A 21,143-nucleotide genomic window follows, 5' to 3' on the forward strand; every position below is an offset into this window, starting at 1 on the left:
GAAAACTGTAAGTAATTGTTAGGAAGGGAACCCAGACCACAGTGCGTAACCTTTTTTGTTATGTGTGAACCTCTGGTGTCCCACCATATACAATGGTGTGTGAAGGGCCGGTCCCCTAATCGGAAAAAATGACACAGTAGGGCTGAAAAACATTTGGAGTCAGATTATAGAATTATCAAATTTATAGAAGCACTTCCATATGAGGAACAGATAAAGTGTTACTTGGTTTTCGTAAGTTTGGTTTCCAGTCAAATTGTTATTTTACTTCTGTGCCTGTCATAGTTTTCTGAACATCACCCAGCATTCAAAATTTCATATGAGCTGTATATAAAATTGCTTAAAACCACAGAAATGTAACTTGAACACATTAGTATCTTAATTAAGATCCTCTTGACAACACGTTGTTAAAAGGATCCAGAAAAAAATTGCAGGAAGAGGTCTATTCCACATGAAAAAATACTATATAGCAACAGTTTTAAGTAAAGAAGCCCAGATATGTTAACAGGCTGAAAGGAATTCTCCTCCTGAAGTCTGCTCCTGTAGCACAAGCACACAGGAGGAAAAAGCTTTCTCAAGAGCTTTCTCTGTGTTTTTCTGAGATAAAAAGCCTTATTGTGTTAATTAGCATTGATAACCACCATATTTTATATGGTTGTTTAGTTTGTGTGAGCCGTAGTTAATGGAACTGCTTCTCTTCATTGCTTTTGTGTAAGGGAACTAAGAAGTGATGCCACAGGGTGAGGAGAAGACAGACACGAGTGCAGGGTGCAGGTGTTGCCTGAATGAGGTGGGTCCATCTTGGCTCAGGCAGCAGATTCCTTATAAAGTGGGACTGTTGTGGACAAATTATCTCAGAGAGCTATGGTTGTAACAAAAGCCAGTTATTTTTGCCATGGTGTGTGGAGACAACACTGATAATGTATTTGTTTGGACCACAGCAGTATTACATATTTGGGTGCCAGAGAAAGTAGCTTGCTAAACAGAATGTTTTGATATTACAGTACACATAATGTAATTTGCTGTGGCCAAAGTCACAGTGTTTGCTGTTCTGGGATATCTCTGAGCTCCCTATGGACATGTTTCCTAGCATGTGCCTATCTAGGCAAGAAAAATGATTCTGTTCAAGTTAAACGCTAATATAAGATTAAAGTTTAATGTTTCTCTTTTTCATTATCCCTGTGCTTTGATGTTCTTTTTTTGAATACCCCCATGATAAAATAGCTAGCATTTTGATTTTACTTAGTGTAACACTGTTTCTGTACCTTTCAATTATAGTAGGATTTCAGAAATGATGTGACTTAATTGTCCTCAGAGAAATGTATAAGGGAGAGAATGCCACTGAATCATCAAAGTTCAGTAAAGGTGCAGTGGTTGGAGAGTTTTGTTTTATTAAATATTCTTATATAAAAAATACACAAAGATTTCTAGGATTGTTCTGTCAGAAACAATTTCAGTTGCCTCATTGTTCTGACAAGATTGGGTGAAATGGTAAGACTGCAAAGGTAACACGTATATTTGCTTTCACCATTTCTGCATAGACTAATATTTCTATTTTCTCTTATTATTTATCACCTGCTTTGTTACTATTGTTACGCTCTGTCAAAATAGCCTTGTATTTTAAAATATTGTGACAGTTTCAATATGTTGCTTCAGTAGCATGGTGACATTAGGCTCTCTATTAACAAATAGGTTGATCCCCTATGGAAATTTATACTGCTCAGTCTTGTTATTTTAAAGGGTTGTTCTGCATTCTCACCAGTGAAGCGGTAATGGTAGTTGAACATAATTTAAAATAATACCTAACATTCATCGTTCTTGAAAATGAAGCTATGTATCTGAGGATACCTTATGAAGATAAGAGTTTAACATCAAGACATTTTAAAATTCTTGTCCTTTGATAAAACAGAAACCAACTATTCTTTATATATTTGAAGCAAGGAACGTGTTCTATATATTGATAAATATTGCTAGGGAATAACACTATATAAAAGAGGCAGTGTGTAAAAATAAATCTTGAGTGTCATTTGGGACACTGAAGCTAACACTTTAGTTTTACGGAGTATCTGAAGGCTGCAAAAGGCAACAGACAATTATCCTCAGGCTGTTTTGAAGGAAAGATGCCTAAGCTTAAAATCAGGGAACTGAAAAGAACTGCTTTACATACAAAAGCTCTAAATGTCTCCAAGTATTGTTCAGAACTGTGAATGTTTCTGTACGTGAGGAAACCAAAGGAGTGGTGGTGTTTCAAAAATGAAAAATGGGTATTTGTGAAGTATTATGCTCTTAACTGTAATTAAAGCTTTCACAAGCACAATAATCTCATGAGTTGACTTCTGAGAGACCCAACAAAAGAAAGAGGCAACAATAGTGCACAGATAAAATGGTAATTACAAGGTTTTCTGTGAATAAGTCCTAACTATGGAAAGCATTTAGGACACACGTGCTGATCATTCAGCCAATACTTGATCTATAGGCACAAAGCTTTAATCGTTGTGGCACAGTTCCCTACTTTTGCCATTTTGCTGTAAGTAAAACAACTGATACAGCTCATGTATCTGGGTACCCAGTCACTTTTAGAATATATTTTTATATTTAAATATTCTGTGTGAAGTAACATAGAGATTTTAATGTAATTGTGTGTCTTTGAAGAATATTTTGTAATTTCAGTATTTTTTGCACGATTTTAGTACCTTAAAGTCTTTTAAAATCCCTACATTTGAACAAATAATATTTTAGCAGAGACATAGTCTTGACAACAGACTGAGCTAATTATGTTGCAGTTAATCTAAAAACATGGCAATCTCATAATATACAAACTGAAAAATAAAAGGGAAAAATAATGGTTTTCCTTTGTGGTGGAATAAATAGCTAATTTCAGACTAGCTTTTGTTGAAAACATTTTTAAATTCACTCAGTTAGATCTCTACCAATGAAAACAATACTGGACATGTTTGAGCACTTAAATTGCCTTCTAAGGATAGCTAAATAATCCAGAAAGAAAACTAAAGGAGATTTTTTTTCTATCATAATTATGTATTTTGAGTATACTTGAAACATGGGATGAACATGTGATCAACTATCTTCAACTTTCATCTTTTTTTGTGGTCTTAATTATAAGAAACTGTTCTATCATAGAATCATAGATCATTTAGGTTGGAAAAGACCTTTAAGATCATCAAGACCACCCATTAACTCAGGACTGCCAAGTCTAAACCCTGTCCCTAAGCACAGCATCTACACATCTTTTAAGTCTCCAGGGATGGTGACACAACTCCTTCCCTGGGCAGCCTGTTCCAATGCTGGGCAACCCAGTGAAGAGATTTTCCCTAATATCCAATCTAAATATCCCCTGAAGCAACTTGAGGCCGTTTTCTCTTGTCTTATCACTTGTTCCTTGGAAGAAGAGAATGACACCCCCCTCGCTACAGCCTCCTTTCAGGTAGCTGTAGAGAGCCATAAGGTCTCCCCTGAGCCTCCTTTGTTCCCTTAGCCGCTCCTTACAGGACTTGTTCTCCAGACCCTTCCCCAGCTCTGTTGCCCTTCTCTGGACACATCATCAACAAGCACAACATAATTCTTCAGAATTAACAAATTGGGTACAAGTTCTTTTTCTCTGATTGCGCACTTAATGTATTTTGCTTAAGTCACGTCAACTTGTAGGCTTCAAAATCAGGAAGAAGATGCAGTGCATCGAGATCACTGACAATGTCTAAATCAGGGGTCCTCAAACTACGGCCTGCGGGCTGGATACAGCCCCCCAGGGTCCTCAATCCGGCCCCCGGTATTTACAGAACCCCCCCACCACCCCCCTGCCAGGTGTTGGGGGGGGAACCAAGCAGCTGCAGATGGCTGCCTGCCACTGCATCTGCGTGCCAGCCCCTGTTTAAAAAGTTTGAGGACCCCTGGTATAATAGTGAGTCTATTTTACACACAGGGTGGCTAATAGCTTACAAATGCCCCCAAAAATTAAAAAAAAAAAAAAAAATAAAAAAATGATACTGCTGTATAAACAATTTTTCTGCTGTCACTTCTAGGAAGGGTTGATTTAAGATGGTTCTCGAGATTGTTGCTGTTTCTCTTATACAAAACTTCTCATGAAAACCTGATTTACCCCTCTCCTCCATCTTGGATTATCTTCAGGGAACTGAAGGTAACATCCAAAGTAGAGTTTGCAAAAGAAACAAACATTTTCTTGTCAAAACTCAGTCAAACAGTGAAATCTATCCAAGAAACAGAGATTACTAATCAGAAGTTTTCTCCAAGTAGGTCAATGAGAAATTTAGTATCTCCCTACAAAAATAGTCATGATAATAAAAGGAGCCCAAAGGGATTACGTCTGTTTATTCTGTTAGCCTGCAATTATTTCTTGAGCAAAATAGTATTCTTTTGTAAGTACTGTAAATGAGGATGGCCACATGTCAACTTGCTAGTTATGACTTTCAACTGGGTACATTTAAATTAGGTAGTAGTCTGCTTTTCTGTGCCTCAGTTTTATCATTATTATTACCAGTTTTTTTCTAAAGGTTCAAAAATACATGAAACTCAAGTTTTCCACAATCCAAGGAATGGGATAGAAAAGGACCTGTCTGATGAAAAATGTTTTTCTCTGTATAGTTGGGTTTTTTTGTAGAGCTGTATACTGCTCATTCCAACGAAATATATTTGCTGTAGCCAATGCTCTTATGATGTTTTCTTTGAGATGTTTTGGAGTTTGAGTGACAGACAAAAAATGGTTAGATTTACCTACTAAAAATATCTCTGCTTTTGGAGTTAGACAGAAGTGAAAGCTGAAACAGCAGCTAGAGACTTAATGGACTACTAAATGACCTGTGACATTTAGGAAAAATAGCTACAGTGGCTTGGCAATTGGCTTAATTTTTTTTTATTTATTTTTTTTTCAGAGTTGAGCAGTATGGTTGGTTACAGCTCCAAAACCAAAAATTCTAAGTGGAGAAAGTGTCAAATACTGTGCTTAGATTCATGGGTACAAATGTAAAAGCTCTTGAAATACTGCTGCTACAGAATTGTTAGTTTCCTGGTAGACCTGATCTTTAATCACAAATTTATAACTCTTAGCAGAAGAAAAAAATCTTTGCTCTCTTTTTAAAGTCTTCAAATATCACAGATATTAATATTACCAGGCATGGAGAGAGAACTCTTACAGGACAGAAGAAACTTCTTTAGTAATTACAACTCCTTCTGTAGAGTCCGAGTGCTATAATGAAAAGGGAAGAGAGAGAGAGAGAGAGAGAGGCCTGACAACAAATGGCTTCATATCTGCTTTAATAAGGCAGATTTAAGAGGAGGAATTTGGGTAGCAAATAAATCTTACTCCCTTCAGATGCTGGGAACTGTGTGTTTGTGCAGCATCGGATCAATCCCTGATAGATTTCTCCACTCATGAGAAATTCTTGCTACACTTTCAGGTAAAGGAACGGCCACACTGGTGGTGGAATCACCAGTACTGACTGGGAGCTGCCTACTGCTCCTCTATTACAGTGAGGTGGCTGAGTCTGTCCTTGGCCAAGGATTTGTGCAGCATGGTGTGGTCCTGAAAGCCATGCTAGATGTGGAGCACAGCACACCTGCTGTGGGAACTGCAGGGTAACCGTTTGGTGGATCACTTGACTCCTTGGTGTGCAATGGTCTCCCGGCCAGGGTCACTACAATGTTAGAAACATTTTAAATAGAATATTGTGTGGTCCTGGATTTCTGGAGGGCATTGCCCAGCTCTTGCTCACAGTTAAAATGTGTTGCATGGTCTCCTTCATCCACTAATTCCACCTACTCTCTCTTACTGAAAATACTACCTGAATGACTCTGCTGCCTGTGTAGGCTCTTCATCACTCTCCAGCACTAAAGTGGCAATTGTCACTACAAGGGAAAGCAGTAGTTCAGAGATAACATATACTGCATGCATCATAATCCTCAAAGTAGAATGTGTGGGAGATGGTACAACTCTTTGAAAGGGGCAATATGATATTTTTAATTATTGAGATGATGCCTTTATTCTATAATTGCACTGAGTAGATGACTGTAATGTGATTTTAACATGTCCAGAAAGGTAAGTTTTGCAATTAAAACCCCAAAAATTGCTTATGTAAACATTTTCATGACACAGACCATATGTTAGAATAATAATAATAATAATATTGCAGATGATACGCAGTCAAAAATACTCATTTCTTATGCAACTTTTTTTTAAAGTATATAACTAACTCGGGATTCTTGTAAAGGCTACCTTGTGTGTATTCTTCTATTTTAAAAATAAGAAACAAGTGCTTCCTAGTCCAGAGGGTCTTCCATGGTTTCACAGCTCTAGAAATTACTCATGCTTTAGCAAGGAGGGTTCTGTTCCTGTGAAGCAGCAGACATTTCTGTACATAACCTCCACTGCCTGTTTGATTTGAGCACATTAGTAACAATGGGAATGATCTTTTTTCGCTAGAACCTGCTGTACCTACAACTGTACTCCTTAAACATTTCCATAATTACTGAGTCTCACTGATTATCCTTTTGGAAAACTACTTAAAAGAGTGTATGTATTCTCTCTCCATTTTTTCTCAAGGGAAACGGGAGAGAGGCATAAATACCCATTTATGAAAGTATGGTTAATTGTGATATTTGTATATTAATTGTGACATTTAAATTAATGTTGTCTTTAGATATTTATGAAGGTGAAATGTAAACTTCAGATAAAGTGAAAGCAATTTCAAAGTAAATTTGAAAAATACTTTCTGAAATACATTATCTCAAAAGGATTACTTATGGTGAGAAATGTCTGCTAAGTTTAACACAATAGAAATCATTTGAGGTTTAGAACTTAAGAAACCATTTTATTTAAAAGGACACTTAAGATTTGATTTGTCTTATGCTAAGTAGTTAGAGTTTGTAAATCATTGATTTCTCTTAAAACAGACATCGTAAGGGTTTTACTCATTGACAACTGTTCCCTCGATGCTGCAGCTTTTTGTTTTGGCAGAGATCTTGATTTTGCAACTGAATCACATGGTACAAATATATTCATTGCCAGAACACTTAATTAACTAAGCTATCATTCATTCAAGATTAAGTGTTAAGATTACCTGTATAGATTGCATGCTTAGTGCAAGCATTTCTTACTCTGGAATTAGCAGTGTTTGTTTGAAAAATCTGTCATAGAACCAATAGCTGCAAAAAGAACCACAGTGTTGGAAATTGTGAGACTGGAAAGGATTTTGAATATACCAAGACTTTCTCTGCAGCAGTCAAGAGCCTCAATATGGTCACTGCAAGCATTTGTAAGGGTTGCTTTTCCTTTAACAGAAAGCATTCTGTACTTTTCTCATTCTGATAGTACTGATTAGTATTTCTTTTATGATTCTTATGTTTTATCAAGTGAAGTTTGACATATGTCTTTACAAAACCAAGAGATGACAAGTGATTCTGCTTAGAATCATCCTTTCCAGCTCTTTTCATATATTGCATTGAATTTTATTAATGTCCTGGTTAGCTTCTATGGCTTTGTTAACATTCTGAGACTAGTTTGAGCTTCTATGAAGCAGTTGTTATTAAGCTTCTGTTTGCTCCATTTACAGCAACCTTACCAAATTAGGCTGACTTCTTACAAAGTTGTTTCCACCTCAGTTCAAAGGGATAGACATTTTTTATTTTATAAATATAATCCCTGTTATGTAATAGAGTGTTAGCATATCTTTCTGTGTGTAATAATTTCCAAGAATTTAGGACCTTAGAAACAATGGAGATTACAATACAAAGAATTCTGCAAAAATGCTGTAGCTTGTTTGACGTTCTGCACATTATTTTGCCTAAGAGATTTCCAATACTCATAAAGGCATGTATGAACAACCTTAGTATCATGGTGGATTTTAGCTTCATTTATACCAGCTGCAGAAACAGTTGGAAGGTGATTTTGAAATCTCTTTAGGATTTTGAATGCTTTTATTACCACCTGATTCCAAGTAATTTTGTTTGCATGTATCAAGAATAAATGAACATCTTTTAAAAATATTCCAAAAGAGAAATGACCAGAAAGTTTCAGCTTTTAGGGAAGGAAGTCTTTCTGATGTGAGTTGTTCTGCATCAGGTTTTCTCCTGAGTATAATAGTCAGTTGAAGTCTTTGATTGCAGTGGGATCAGCTAATGCTAAGACACCTCTGCAAGCTGCAATGGAAGCAGGAGATAGCTCATCAAATTCTATGGTAACAGCTTTCACCTAGTATTGTGTAATAGCTATAATCCTATGGGCCTGTAAGTGAGATTATGCATAGACTGAATCCTGAACAGGTCTTCCCTTTGAAGAGGATGGCCTTTTCAGTTCAGTAATGGATTGTCTTATACGTGCCTAAAGGTTCTTTCACTACATTTTAGTCTTTGGATGCTTATACTCCAGAGTTCAGGAATAATCAATAACCTAATCAGCAAGCCAGCCTATTACTAGTTCTTTCTATTACTTTTCTATTGTGCTCCGTCTCTGTAAGAAAACAGCAAGGGCTCATAGGGAAAAGAATTTTTTCTGTAATGATCACAGTTATTTATTTTTCATTGCCTTCAGCAGGTGTCAACATGTTGTTTGCATTAAGAACCATCAATGAATCTCAATTGATTTTTATACTTCCCTTACCCCTTTTGAGAATCATTTGCAGGGTCTCCAAGATTGCTTGTACTCAACAGATAATGGAAGAAGTTCAGACAGTCTAATCAGTTCCAGAATACTCCAATCTCCTTTCCTTTCTTCCATAAACCTTTATCTCCATTGTTTGTATATCCCTATCACAAGCAGGATGTCCGTACCTTCCTTATATTTGCAGAACTAAAGGACACTGCTCAGTTTTGGATAAAGGGGCTTTCTTCCTGATGTTTTTTTATCTTCTAGAAGCTAAGTCTAGCATTGATTATTAAACCTGGAAGGTCATTTACCATCTAAAAGCGGTACTCTGTAATTTGTTCCTTATTTGTCTGTAGTAGTAATTTTACCTGGGGAAAAATAAGTATCTTTGCATGCTCACAGGTAGTGACCTGATTTGTACAAGAATTCTTTCTCCATCAACTCACACATAACTTTGAGGGTTCCCTACAAATACTTTTTTATTTTGCACTGTGGTAGGAGGATAAATACAGATAATTCCCATCTAATTTATATTCAGGAAAGAGATTTTATTACTTGCTTGGTGGGCTTCACCAGGGCAAAAAAACACTTCTCAAATGATCTGAACAGTGCCAGGACAATCATGGATCAACAGTAAGGTCATGCCTGTTGTTAGGTCACACAGCCTGTACATGCACTGGTTGGCTGACACACCTTACATTTAATTCAAGCATTATAATGAGGTGTTACAGAATGAATACAGCTGATAGTAACCTTAAAATCTCTCAGCTGGTAGGGGGATCCAGTGCAAATATGTAGAGATGTCAGTAGTGATGGTTTCTTCATTGCAAAAGAGGGACATCTAGTAAATGCTGCTAGACAGAATTGGAGAGCTGTTCTGTATCCATACACTGATGATCAGAGCAGTGAATTTTGGATGAATAGCACCATCACAGTGCACTGCATAAACAAGCAGGGAGGTGCTAGATCCATCCGTTGTGTAATGACTCCCATCTATGGAATTGTTGTGCTTGCCATAAAATAATTGTTGCAATCTGTTATCTTCAGGACCTTCAAAATATGCTGCCCTGTCTTCTTAACAGATCCTTCTCTGAATATCTACATAGGCAATTGTATTGACAGTATTATTTGTCAAATATTAGTATTTGGTTGATAACATCAGGAAATGCAAAGATTTCTTCTCTCAAGGGAAAGAGCATCTGAGTTGGTAGGGAGATGTATTTTTAATTCCATGCATTTCAGATCTGTGCTTATCTACCAATACCCTTATTCTGTTACGATTAAGAAAACACAGCATCTGAATTACTACAGTCACTCCATTCTGGCTTGAATAGTATTAGTACCTGGAATTCGGGAGCTTATGAGCATCTATTCTTGTTGTTCTGCCTTTTTTCTCCACATAAATCATTCAGACCAATACACACATGCATCATTCAGGCCTCAGTTTTCATAAGTGAAGTGTAATAACATACTTGACTATTTAAACATACAGAGCATTTTGGTTCAGGGTACGAAATGGTCTATAACCATTACATGTACTACAAAATGGAAATGGTTTCTCTTCAGGAGGAATCCCATCTTCTGTGGTGGCTTTGTTTCTCAGTACTCTAGAATATTAGAGTTACTGGAAACTCATGAGCTTAGTATACATCCAGCAGCTAGTTCAGCACTTCATACCACCAGTTTGGTAACACGTAAGTTCTCTTCACCCTACAATGATTATCAGACTTCCATTTTAAATAGGAGAATCAACTCAAATGAGGAAAATTAACGTGATTCTTCACAGTTGTACTTGTTTGACATAACAATTTTCTTTGTTGCGCACAGTAGATTGTGAGCCCTGATGTGCCTTTGAATCTATATACAGTCCTTTGTAAGATAGAAGTCATACTTTACACTAAATTTCTACATCACTTCCAGAAGTTCAGATTGTCATTTAGATCAGTTTATTCACTTGCCCTTCCAGTGGTCATTTGTCCAGAAGTAAAACATTTACTGATCTTTAAGAGTATGTGTTGCCAGACGGGTGTCTGTTAGGAATGACAAAATAGTCCTGAACTGGGCAGAGAGAGAGAGGATAACTGAGATTCCATCCAGGCCTAATTTAATATAATATTTATAGAATTTGGTGAACTACTTCCCCAAGGAAATTTCTGTGAGGTTGTAAGTGACTTTCTCTCTTTCCTTTAGGGGTATTATTTAGAGGACCTAAGTAGGTCTGTTCTTTGCAATACTGCCTGTGCTTTTGCTAAAATACACTCTTTGTTTGGCATCTCATTCAGCTGCCTGGCTTAATAAAGCCATACAGCAATTTTGCTGGCAAAATGCTTCTTCTCCTTTTATGTTACATTGATTGTAAGTTACCAGAGTTGGCACACATATAGAGAAATATCCAGTAAAGAAAAACTTGTTATTTTTTGGGTAGTTTCACCTTATTCTGACAGTGGAGGTATTCTTCTTTTCTAGTATCCGTAGACATTGTATTTTAGCTCTTCCCTGGCTGCTCTTCAATCTGTGACAATCTCAGGACCCTCCATGTCAAAACATTAATCAGTCTCTAGGGTAGACAGTTCTTACTGCTCTCCAGAGTAATGATAGCCCAGGAGCATGAAAGTGTCATCTATGACATGCATACTCTATGAAAAAACTATTTTTTCTACGATGTGTTTGTTGCTGCTTTGATCTCAGCTCTTTCAGGTTATTTGTTATACACAGTGCCTTTGATTCCTCTCTGTACTTTGGTGAGGGTACCATGTTGCGCTCTCTCTGGTTGAGTACACTCATGCTGTTCTCACAACTCATAGTTTCCTAATAGCTGATCATGATGCATTGAATTGTTCATGACTGAATAGTCTTGCAAAACCACTGTGTTATCGTGGTTCCTTTTCAGCTTTTGAGCTCTTAAATTCTTATTCTTTCTGCTTGTGTCTATGGAAGTGGTACATCTGGTGACAGTTTTCTCAGCCAGTTGCTGAAGCATATACAGGTCCTTATGGCTGTCATTTTATATACTGCCTTTATCAGGGCAGGGTATCTGTTCTTTAGTCATCCAAAATTCCTTCTTGAAGTGGTGCCAAAGTTCCAGAGCGGCTAGGCAATTAGTCCTCCAGTACTTGTTTCCAGATCTTATGCTTCTTTGATAGAATTTTATACTTCATGAATTCATGGTTTCATAAGGACTTTATAATTTCTCTTCACAGGTCCAAGTCTTTTAGTTTATTTCTTTGCTTGTTCCATTGTGGGAATGTCCAGAAGTTCAGCTGACTTCATACGACAGTTGTTCAGATGGCTTTCTGACTCTGTGTGGGCTCGAGGAACTTCCCCCGCCGCCATGGCCAAAGCAAATTCTAGTAGATCTCTGGGCAAACAGTATCTGTACTGTATGGTATTTGGACGTTTGCCCTAAGGCTACCTGGGGTTCTGTCTTTGCTTTCACCTGGCATTATGTTAGTTTGATAGTACCCAGGGCAGTTTCAGCCTTCAGCGGAGTGATGCTGCAGCTATTTGTGGGAGTCCTCAGGCATCCGTCTGGGTGGTAGAAGGCAAAAGTAACTTTTCAGAGTCATCGCGGGAATGTACATGCAGACTCAAAGAAAAAAGGTTACTAGTCAGTAACTGGTGTTCTTTGAGAAGTATAGTCTGCATGTACATTAGTCTCCTACCTGCCTTTCCCCTCTTTCTGAATCTCTTTCAGGTTTGATTGTGCATGTAAGAGGAACTGCAGTGGTGGCGGATGCACTCTGCCCTGTGTTCATGACCCAAGCAGGAAGAGGGGAAGGAGCTAGCGCGCCCCTCCCGTGGCACCCCGGGGCAGGCGCCAGCCCACCCACTCTTAGAGTATATGTATGGACTAAGTATCTCACAGTACAGCAGCCCTTCGTTGGTAGGTAAATTTTCTTTACTGTATTTTCACAGGTAAAGCAGTAGATTTTATTCTGAAAACAGTTTCATTCATTGACTCTATAGGTGATATGCATGAGCAGTGCACATGTGGGGGAGTTTATGCCATGAGCTACATTACACTGAGTAGCAACCTGGCTCTCCTAGTGGTTTCATCTCCTGCCTGTCTCTTCCCCACTCCACCCCGCCCCACATCCTAACCTTTTTTAGAGATCTGGATATTTTCACTCTGTTCAATTTTCCATTTACATTGAGAGCTACACCAAAAATTGAAATTACCTGGGTTGTAATATTATTCAAAAAGTAAAAGGAAATGATGTTTTACGCAACTGTAGCCATGAAGTAGCATGTCAGATTGCATTTACTGTTAGGAGGTGAAACTAGAAACTGAACTGGGTTCAGTAAGAATCAACTATATTTTTACAATTATATTGTTCTTTAAAACTTCATAGTTACAGAAAAGCAAACGTTTGAGTTTAAAAAATGACGACAAGGCTTCTGTGATTAAAATAAACCACAAGGAACCCTGCTGTGGAAAAAATGTTAAATCTTCTGCATTTCCTGCCCATTAAACAGAACAAGTAGACATAGGGTATAACCTGGCTTAAACTGTAGATGTAGCTGTCATTGCATGCAAATACATACGTGCAAATTCTTCAAGTAGTTATTTTCAAAATACAGTTTTTAAGAAGTGCGGGTTATGTGAGTTGAGGGCTGTTACAGAAATACAGTTCTTGTGTGTTTGTACTTGGAGTTCTGTGAGACATACTACCTTTGCCTGTATGACAGACATGCTTTTGCTGGTTTCTGAGGGTTGAAGCAGTTTGTGTTGTCTTGGCAGCTCAAAGAAATTTAGTTGGTTTTCTGTGGCTTTGCCATTTCTGTTTTTGATAAGATGAAGGTGTAGTTTATCTGGGCTTAGTTACAGCCAGCAAAGTTTGGTGAAACTTCTGATCTGCAGTGCATGAGATACAAGTGCTGTAGATGTGGATACACATGGATAAAATACTGCAACTCTAGTTTTAGAAAGTTACTGACTTCTTGTGTGTAATATCAAGCTGCCTTTTCACATTCTGAGAAGAAAACAATCTTAGATTGATATTAATGTATGCAAGGAAAAGAAAATGTGAAAAAAGCCATCTTATTCTGCACAATTAATCTGAAGTTTATGGCTCCAAACCCAAGCATTTGTATCTTCTGATAACAGGTTGCCCAGAGCAGGGGAGAGAGAGAGTTTCTGGTTATCTATTGTTAGTGAGCAGTATTGGATTAATGTAGTTGGCTTTGTGCTTTTTTTCTCCTTTTCATTCTAATTGATATTTTGTGGTCTTGTAGAAATAATTGGAGGAATTTATATTAGATGTCAAGATTCTCACTAGGAAAAGTAATACTGACAAGAAGGCATTATGTTTTTCTTTTAATTGATTTTTAATTTATTTAAAATAAATTCTTAAGAAAAACACAGGGTTTTATTAACTGCTGTAATACTTATTTTAGTAACTAAACATATTTTGGAGAGGTTTTTACACGTGACAGAAATGAGACACATTGAACTTTGGTACTTTTGCTAGTACATCTTTATGTAAAGGTAAGCATGTGTGCATATACACCCACACACATATATATATGCCAAATTCAGAGTGAACAGAAAAATTGTTTCAAGAAACAGATGTATTTGGAGAATATCTAATTCTGACTCTTCTGACAGCACTAAGTTCCATCCCTTCCTCCAGGCATCTGAGGAAAACTGTTATGCTGGAATGACCAATCCTTTCCAGTGAGTAGCCATGATTTCAAGACCTTAGCATGCACTCTAGGAGGATACCAGTGGTACCAATAGTAGATGGGAACAGTTTTTCATACAGAAGGAAACAAATCTTGTGCCTTGCTGCACTTACAGACTCATGGTTTGTATCTGATCCAGATGTCCTTGTAGTTTTTAGTTCAATTTGTTAAATCATACAATAAAATCAGTGTTTTTCTTGTCTATACTAAAAATAATACGTCAAGGTAGTTAGCTTGAATTAAGAATCCTTCCTTTGTCATTTGGAGAGGAAATTGGCACAAAACATTTAAAACTGCATGTTTATTTTGTGGAGTCAATCTTGTATGTGGCCTCCAGTGTAATAGTTAAAAAAAAATTTCCCAGTCTCAGCCCTTAAAAAGCAGACTGCTTCTGCACTGGCACTCCTAGTCCTGGTGGTTTGCACTTCTCTCTGCTTGACTTTTTCTATGCATTTGCATAGATGAACTCTGTTGAGCGTTACATTTGAGTGCCTACTTTTTCCCCCCTGGTTTTAGGGATAATTATCATGAATTTTAGCTTTTAGAAGATGTGAAATACTTTTTTAAAAAACGTTATGTTACAGGCTGCATAGTTACGTTGAACCTTGAAATATTTGATAGCTGCACTTTATTTCAAATGGAAAGTGCTTATTAAATTTACATTTTAAAAGTAAGCCATTTGTAGAGTACATTTTTATTACTTTCTTTAGTTTTGCATTTCAGTAAAAGTTAAATTTTTATGACTTATTTTAATACATTAGCTTAGTATTTAGAAAACTATTTAGAAAAAAAAACCAATGCAAAATGACTACGATACTGAATACTGCAAATACATCTGTAGAATCTTCAAAAGACTACTATGTTCAGTAAAATCTCGCAAGATTAAAAGGTCTGTTTAGACACGTAGAGATACTTGCATTTCATCCAGGTCTCTTGACTACACTCTTGATTACACTGTGAACATCTTCCTAACATTTCTCTTACTTTCTGCCTTTTGTTGGTGGGGGAAGGAGAAAAGGGGTGGAGGTAATAGAAAATGTTGAGCGTGTTCTCATGCTGTTTTACTATTTCTTTCTCTGCTTTTCTTAAATCATTTAGAGATTGATTACTTGCAGAGTTGTTATGCTGCATATAAGAGTATCTTCATGCCTCTGCATTTCAGTGAAGCTTTCAAGCAACAGGAGATTGTAAGCATGAGAAATAAAAGCTTCGCAAGAAATAGGGAAAAAATATGAAATTAATTCCAAGATTATATTAACATTTCGAAGGCCTTCCCTCTTTTTTAAACTATTGAATTCAGCTCTTTATCTTTCCTACAGTGCCTTTGCTTTATGGGTTTTCATGTTCTTGCATGGTCCTCAGTACCTGATTTTCCCTTTTAAATTAATAGACAAGCCATGGTCAGCCAAATAGAGAAGAATTGAACTCCTAAATAATACAAAAAAAGAAATCCGTTACTTTTACCTTATCTTTTTCTTTTATCCTGCTTTGTATGTGTGTGCTGTGATGTGAATTTCTCATTCATGCAGTTATGTATGCGCTCTCATGCCATAGTATCAAAGCTAATCTTCAGTGAGCCCCTGGGGTCTGGAGTACAAGCCATATGACTAAGTAAAGGTTGTTATGAGATCTTATGTGCCGATTCCTGTATTCCTGAAACTCAGTGGTCAAAGTGACATCCAGTTCTCTTAGCAAATCTGCGACTATGCAGAGTTTCTCTTCTTTGATATGTTTTTCCATATTCTCATTCACTATTATTGCTTCTATCTGATGGTGTTAGATACTCATAAATTAAAATTATCTCAGACACCCTTTTAGTACACAGCTTGTAAAAGAAGATTAAATTGATACTTAATGTGGCTTTTTATACAACAGCTCTTATTTGACTTACATATCTAAGGAAAGTTATCATTATAGCTTTAAGAACTTACTGTTACATGTCTTTTCCTTGCATTTTGAAACATACTGTCCTAGAGTGAACAGGATTTATTTGCAAATATAGAAGTTACATAATTTTACAAAGCTTGCAGTTTTGAAAGATCTGTGGTGGAGAACACAGACTTTTGCATTTCTAAGCACTAGCAGTATTTTTCCCAGAAGCCACAATGATCTTGTCAGTCACATAAAGTTGTTTTGAGGACTTCTGGATAGTATGTATGTCTGTAAAACAGCTTATACGAACGTACTTCTGTTTCAAAGTCCAGTGTAAGTAAATGTAAATTGTTTCATAACTAAATTTCATTATTTAACACTGATACTTGTTCAGCAATTTCAATTAATTGTTAATGTATTTTAGATGGTGTATATAAGGCAAAGTGACTTCAAATTTGCACCATGCTAGAAAAATCTAGCATGTGCCAAAATACCAAACTTGTTCGTTACCTATAGAATTACTTAGCCAGTTTCAGTACTGAATATAGAATAGAAGAAATCTGTACAGATTATTTATGAAAACCTGCCTGTTCATATTCTTTTTAGCGTTTCCCTATTCTTTCCTAAAGAATGTTTTAAATGGTAACAGTGTACATCTCATATTCCAGTATGCATGTGTATTGAGAATTATTTTTACAATCCATGTATTATGAAGGAACTGACATATTGATAAGAAAAAAAGTACAGACATTAATCTCAGGAATAAGCACCATAATATTGCTTTGAAGGGATGTATTCTAATCATTTTGGAAGCATAGACACATGGGACTGTTACAACACTCTCATAGTAAAGTGATGGCAAAGGTAGGACAAAAAGACAAATACTATAGGACTGTAGTATCATAGGAAAGGAACAGCCCTCAAGACCTCGGTTTTTCTGTGTAGACATTTAGTCTGATCCATAGTGACCATCCATAGTGCTTTGTAGTACTTCTGCTGCAGTTAAGGGCATTACTCATAGTCTCTGTATCTATGTGGAAGAACAGAGTACAGTAGCAGTAAGAAGACTGCAGGAGTCTTGCAACTTTTCTTAAGTTCAAATTCCTGGCTAACGCCATGGTTTGTAATAGTGTCAACAAATGCGTCTCTCTGTCACTGTGAAAAGGAAATAATTAAACATGTAGAACTACTTTACTCCATTATTTAAGTGAAGCAGCAATCAAGAACAGAAACGTAGAGTGCCTATGAATGTCATAAGGATTTATTGCAAGAGACTGCAAAATTTTACTAAGATAAGAAAGTCACAAACCGCAGTTGTCTCCAAAGGTCAGGGAACTGTTCCTTTCATTCCAGAAAGGAATTCCTATGTATTTCTCCTGTTCATTTACTTGCAGAGATTAGTGGATGGTACCTCAATGGAGCTACAAAATACCTGACTTTGCTAACCATTACCATTGTGCATTCTGTGAGCAGGTTTCTTACGTACCATGGTGGGGGTGTTATCCCACAGACATGATTAGTAAGAAACAATTACTGGAAACACAACAAATACTTCATGATAAACATGAATAGCTGCTGAAAACCCTACCAAATTAAATTATGATGTATTCTTTCTCTCTTGAATCCTTCCAGTCAAAGCTGGTTGGTTTAGTGAAAAGATGCTTGAGTCCTAGAATTTGTTTTAAATACAGGAGGAACTTGCCTTTTGCAACTTAGAGTAATAATGGCAGTTTTGCATCTTGGACATTGAGATGCTTAAGTTAGCTCCACAGAAGGAAGTACATCTGTAAGTGTTATGCCATTCACTGATTATTTTTTATGTCAAGTAGCACTAGCTTAAGTGTGGTGCCACAAGAACACACCTGTACAGCTTTTGGACTTACTGTGTGTTAATGTGACCAGTGCCTGTATGAATTTCCAAGCACGTATCAGCAGTAAGCATAGGGTCTCTGCACTGTGCCACACACTGTAGGCATTCCTTCCATAAGTTAAGAATCATTATTGGCCTTAAAATAAATAATTTACATGTGAAAGACTTAAGAACTCAGAGAAAGAATAAGGCAAGATTTTTCTGCACTAGTGAAATCAATACCGGCCATGAGAAAATTCAAGCAGATCATAAGCAAAGTTTCTGATGAGCCATGTTGTAACTGAAATGATTTCAAGATTGGGCAGTGCATAGGCAGCCCAACAAGTAGTTCCAAATTGGGAGAGAAAGGAGGCTGATTAAAACAAGAGCTCTTTGCAGCAAGAGATGGAAACAAATTGTATGTTACAACAAAGGATTTCTTATTTAAATGAGAGAAATGTGTTTGTAAAAGAGAAAGTACAAAGAAATCGGTAGAGAGGAAGGACACCAGATCTAATCCAAAGCTTAAGGAGGCAACTGGCCTGACATTTTATTTCTGTGCAGTGTAAAAATAGTTATAATGGTTCTAGGACTTAAGCGAAATCTGGTTAGAGTCACAGTTGTGTGCTTTTGAAATAAAAATGTGCTTAGAGGGACTGACTAATTGTTTCTCCTTGTCTACCTTGACACTAGAAAATAGCTGATAAAGCTTGTTTCAGGATATTAATTGTTAAAAATATTAAGCTCTTTATTGGTTGGTTTTTTTCTGGAGGTCTGTAGTTTTGTGCTGGCTTTTTAAAATTCGGTATTAGTTTTACAGTTTTCAGAGGCAGATACTGTAGTTTGTATCCATCAGCATCATTCCTTTGACTTGAATGGAGTGACAGTGATTTACATAACCCATTAACCTAGTCTCACTTTATCTTGAAAGCTTATCATCAACGAAACAATAGAAGAGGAGAATGATGCATAAAAATTATTTCGTGGCATTTTCTCTGGTTGAAAAGTTATATAAAAATTTTGCTTATATAGCATCAGGAAGGCCAGCTATCAGGTCCCTGGCCTAGAGGAATTCTCATTTGAAGACACAGCAAATTCAGTTCCCTGCAAAGCCAGTGGCAAATCTAGCTGGGCTGCTGGTAGCAGCGAAGTGAATATGAGTAGCCTTTTGTCCTCACTTGATCGGGGTGGTGCTTCCTTTTTTAGATACTTAAAATGTCAATGACAGCGTTTTGTGGGATAGAGTTTTGTAGGCTGGAGAGAAAATAAGTTGAATATCAATCTCAGATATTTTTCCATGGTTTTAAAATGTCTAAGCGGTACAATTGAATTTACACTTATGAAATACAATGAAACCCAAACTTAACTGCCTCATAGTCAAAGGTCTTCTTACTGAAAGCTTATGTTTCTTTACTGTAACTAGAAGTTGATAGAGAATCACGTCTGCCCACATACACCGATGGAGTAGTGGTAGTAGGCATTTAATTACTGCTTGGTTTATTTGAAGAGTTAGGGTGTACGCTGATTTCTTTAGCTTTCTGTAGGCTACCACATGACAGTTTTCTCCCTGTTAACTGGAGTATTACTGAACTGTAGCAAAATGAGAACAGAGGAAGGATTTACTTTCTCTGCAAAACCAGTTGGGAGTTTGGCAGGTTTTATTTTACCTAAAGTGCTTCATTAAAAAAAAAACCACAAAAACTCTTCCTCCTGTTTTATACTGACAATTTTTTCTCAATGATAATAATTTTTAAAAATATATATTATATTAAGCTCTAACTTCGCCAAACTCCATTTTTACATGGAACTTCTTTCAGGTATTCTCTGAAATTTGTAGCTGTTCAGTCATGACAATTATGTTTCCGGATGATAAGATAGGGAAGATGCCACCTCTTTAAAATAATTTTTCTGATACATAACTATGTTATTGAAGCAAACAATTTTAAGACTTAGCATGATTTTACTACTGTAATTCACATTTTTTCAAAATGTAAGTCAAAATTCAGACTTAATAGTTCATTTATGTGCATGTCTGAGACATTATGTGTGTTCTTTTCTCAGGCTCGTTTGACATGTTTGTATAACCAGAAACTTCTGGTAATTTACAGCCCACCTAATTAGAATGCCATCCTCCAGAGGAGGGAAAAATGAATGTGGTTTTAATAAAGACAAGACATAAGGCAAAAAGGGAAGTGGAAGACATGAGTAAAAAAAGGAGAAACAAAGACAGAACCTTTGGCTTTGCCACTTCTTCAAGTAATCCTGGCACATGTTTGCATGATGGGGCTTGCAGGCAGACAAAAGATTATTCTACCTGCAATTTAGAAGAGGCTGTGTTAATTGGAAGTTACAGAGCAGTGCTAAGCCTGCAGAACATACACCTGAAGATTAATCTAAATTGGTAGTGCTTTTTAAAATGTTCTAGGCAGCTTTATAACCACCAACGTTTTAAGCATTTTGATCAGTATATTGCTCAGATCTAATTTTATGATAAATAAGCTTCTAATCAACAGTCTTAGAAATAGTTCGTTCCTCCCTGATATATAACATTCCAGAAACATAAATGTGCCCTAGATGTTTTCAAAGAATGAGACTTCTTTGCTAGAGTAAGGACAACAGTCTAAATAATTGATCTGACCAATTTCTGTAGATGGATACTTTACTGTGTAATACCTGAGTAGACTTAATGTAACGCAGCTAATTTTGAGCTCCAAGCAGACATTCTAGTCCACAGTAGACTATGAAGGATAAGCAATACAATCATATTGAGACCAAGTAATTTTTCTGCTTATGTCAGATTTTTATCACAGTTTGAAAACTACTTTAAAAGGTTATTTAAAAAATGAATTAAAATAAAATCAAACATTTCTCTAGTATCGTAAGTTCTCCAGTATTGTAAGTCATTGAATTTACATGACAGATTTATTAAGCTTTTTTTAGTTCAGCCTTGCAATTGGGAGACACAGTCCTATTGAGATGATGTAGGTAATGTAGAAAAGATGACTATAGATAATCTTTTGTATTTCTGTGTCAGATGTATTATTGCATCTTTTAGTAGATAAGCTTACAAATATGTGGTTCTTTCAGGCTATTAAAAATTCAATCACAGAGACCAAAGTTACTGTAATA

General features: G+C 36.5%; 1 protein-coding gene across 9 annotated transcripts in view; it reads left to right on the forward strand.

Moving 5' to 3' along the window:
* The window catches only part of GPHN (gephyrin), a 297,031-nt gene that overhangs the window by 133,778 nt on the left and 142,110 nt on the right, over positions 1 to 21,143 (forward strand). The window lies entirely within an intron of this gene.

This window comes from Falco peregrinus, chromosome 1, assembly GCF_023634155.1.
Source record: "Falco peregrinus isolate bFalPer1 chromosome 1, bFalPer1.pri, whole genome shotgun sequence".
In the NCBI taxonomy this organism is placed as follows: Eukaryota; Metazoa; Chordata; class Aves; order Falconiformes; family Falconidae; genus Falco; species Falco peregrinus.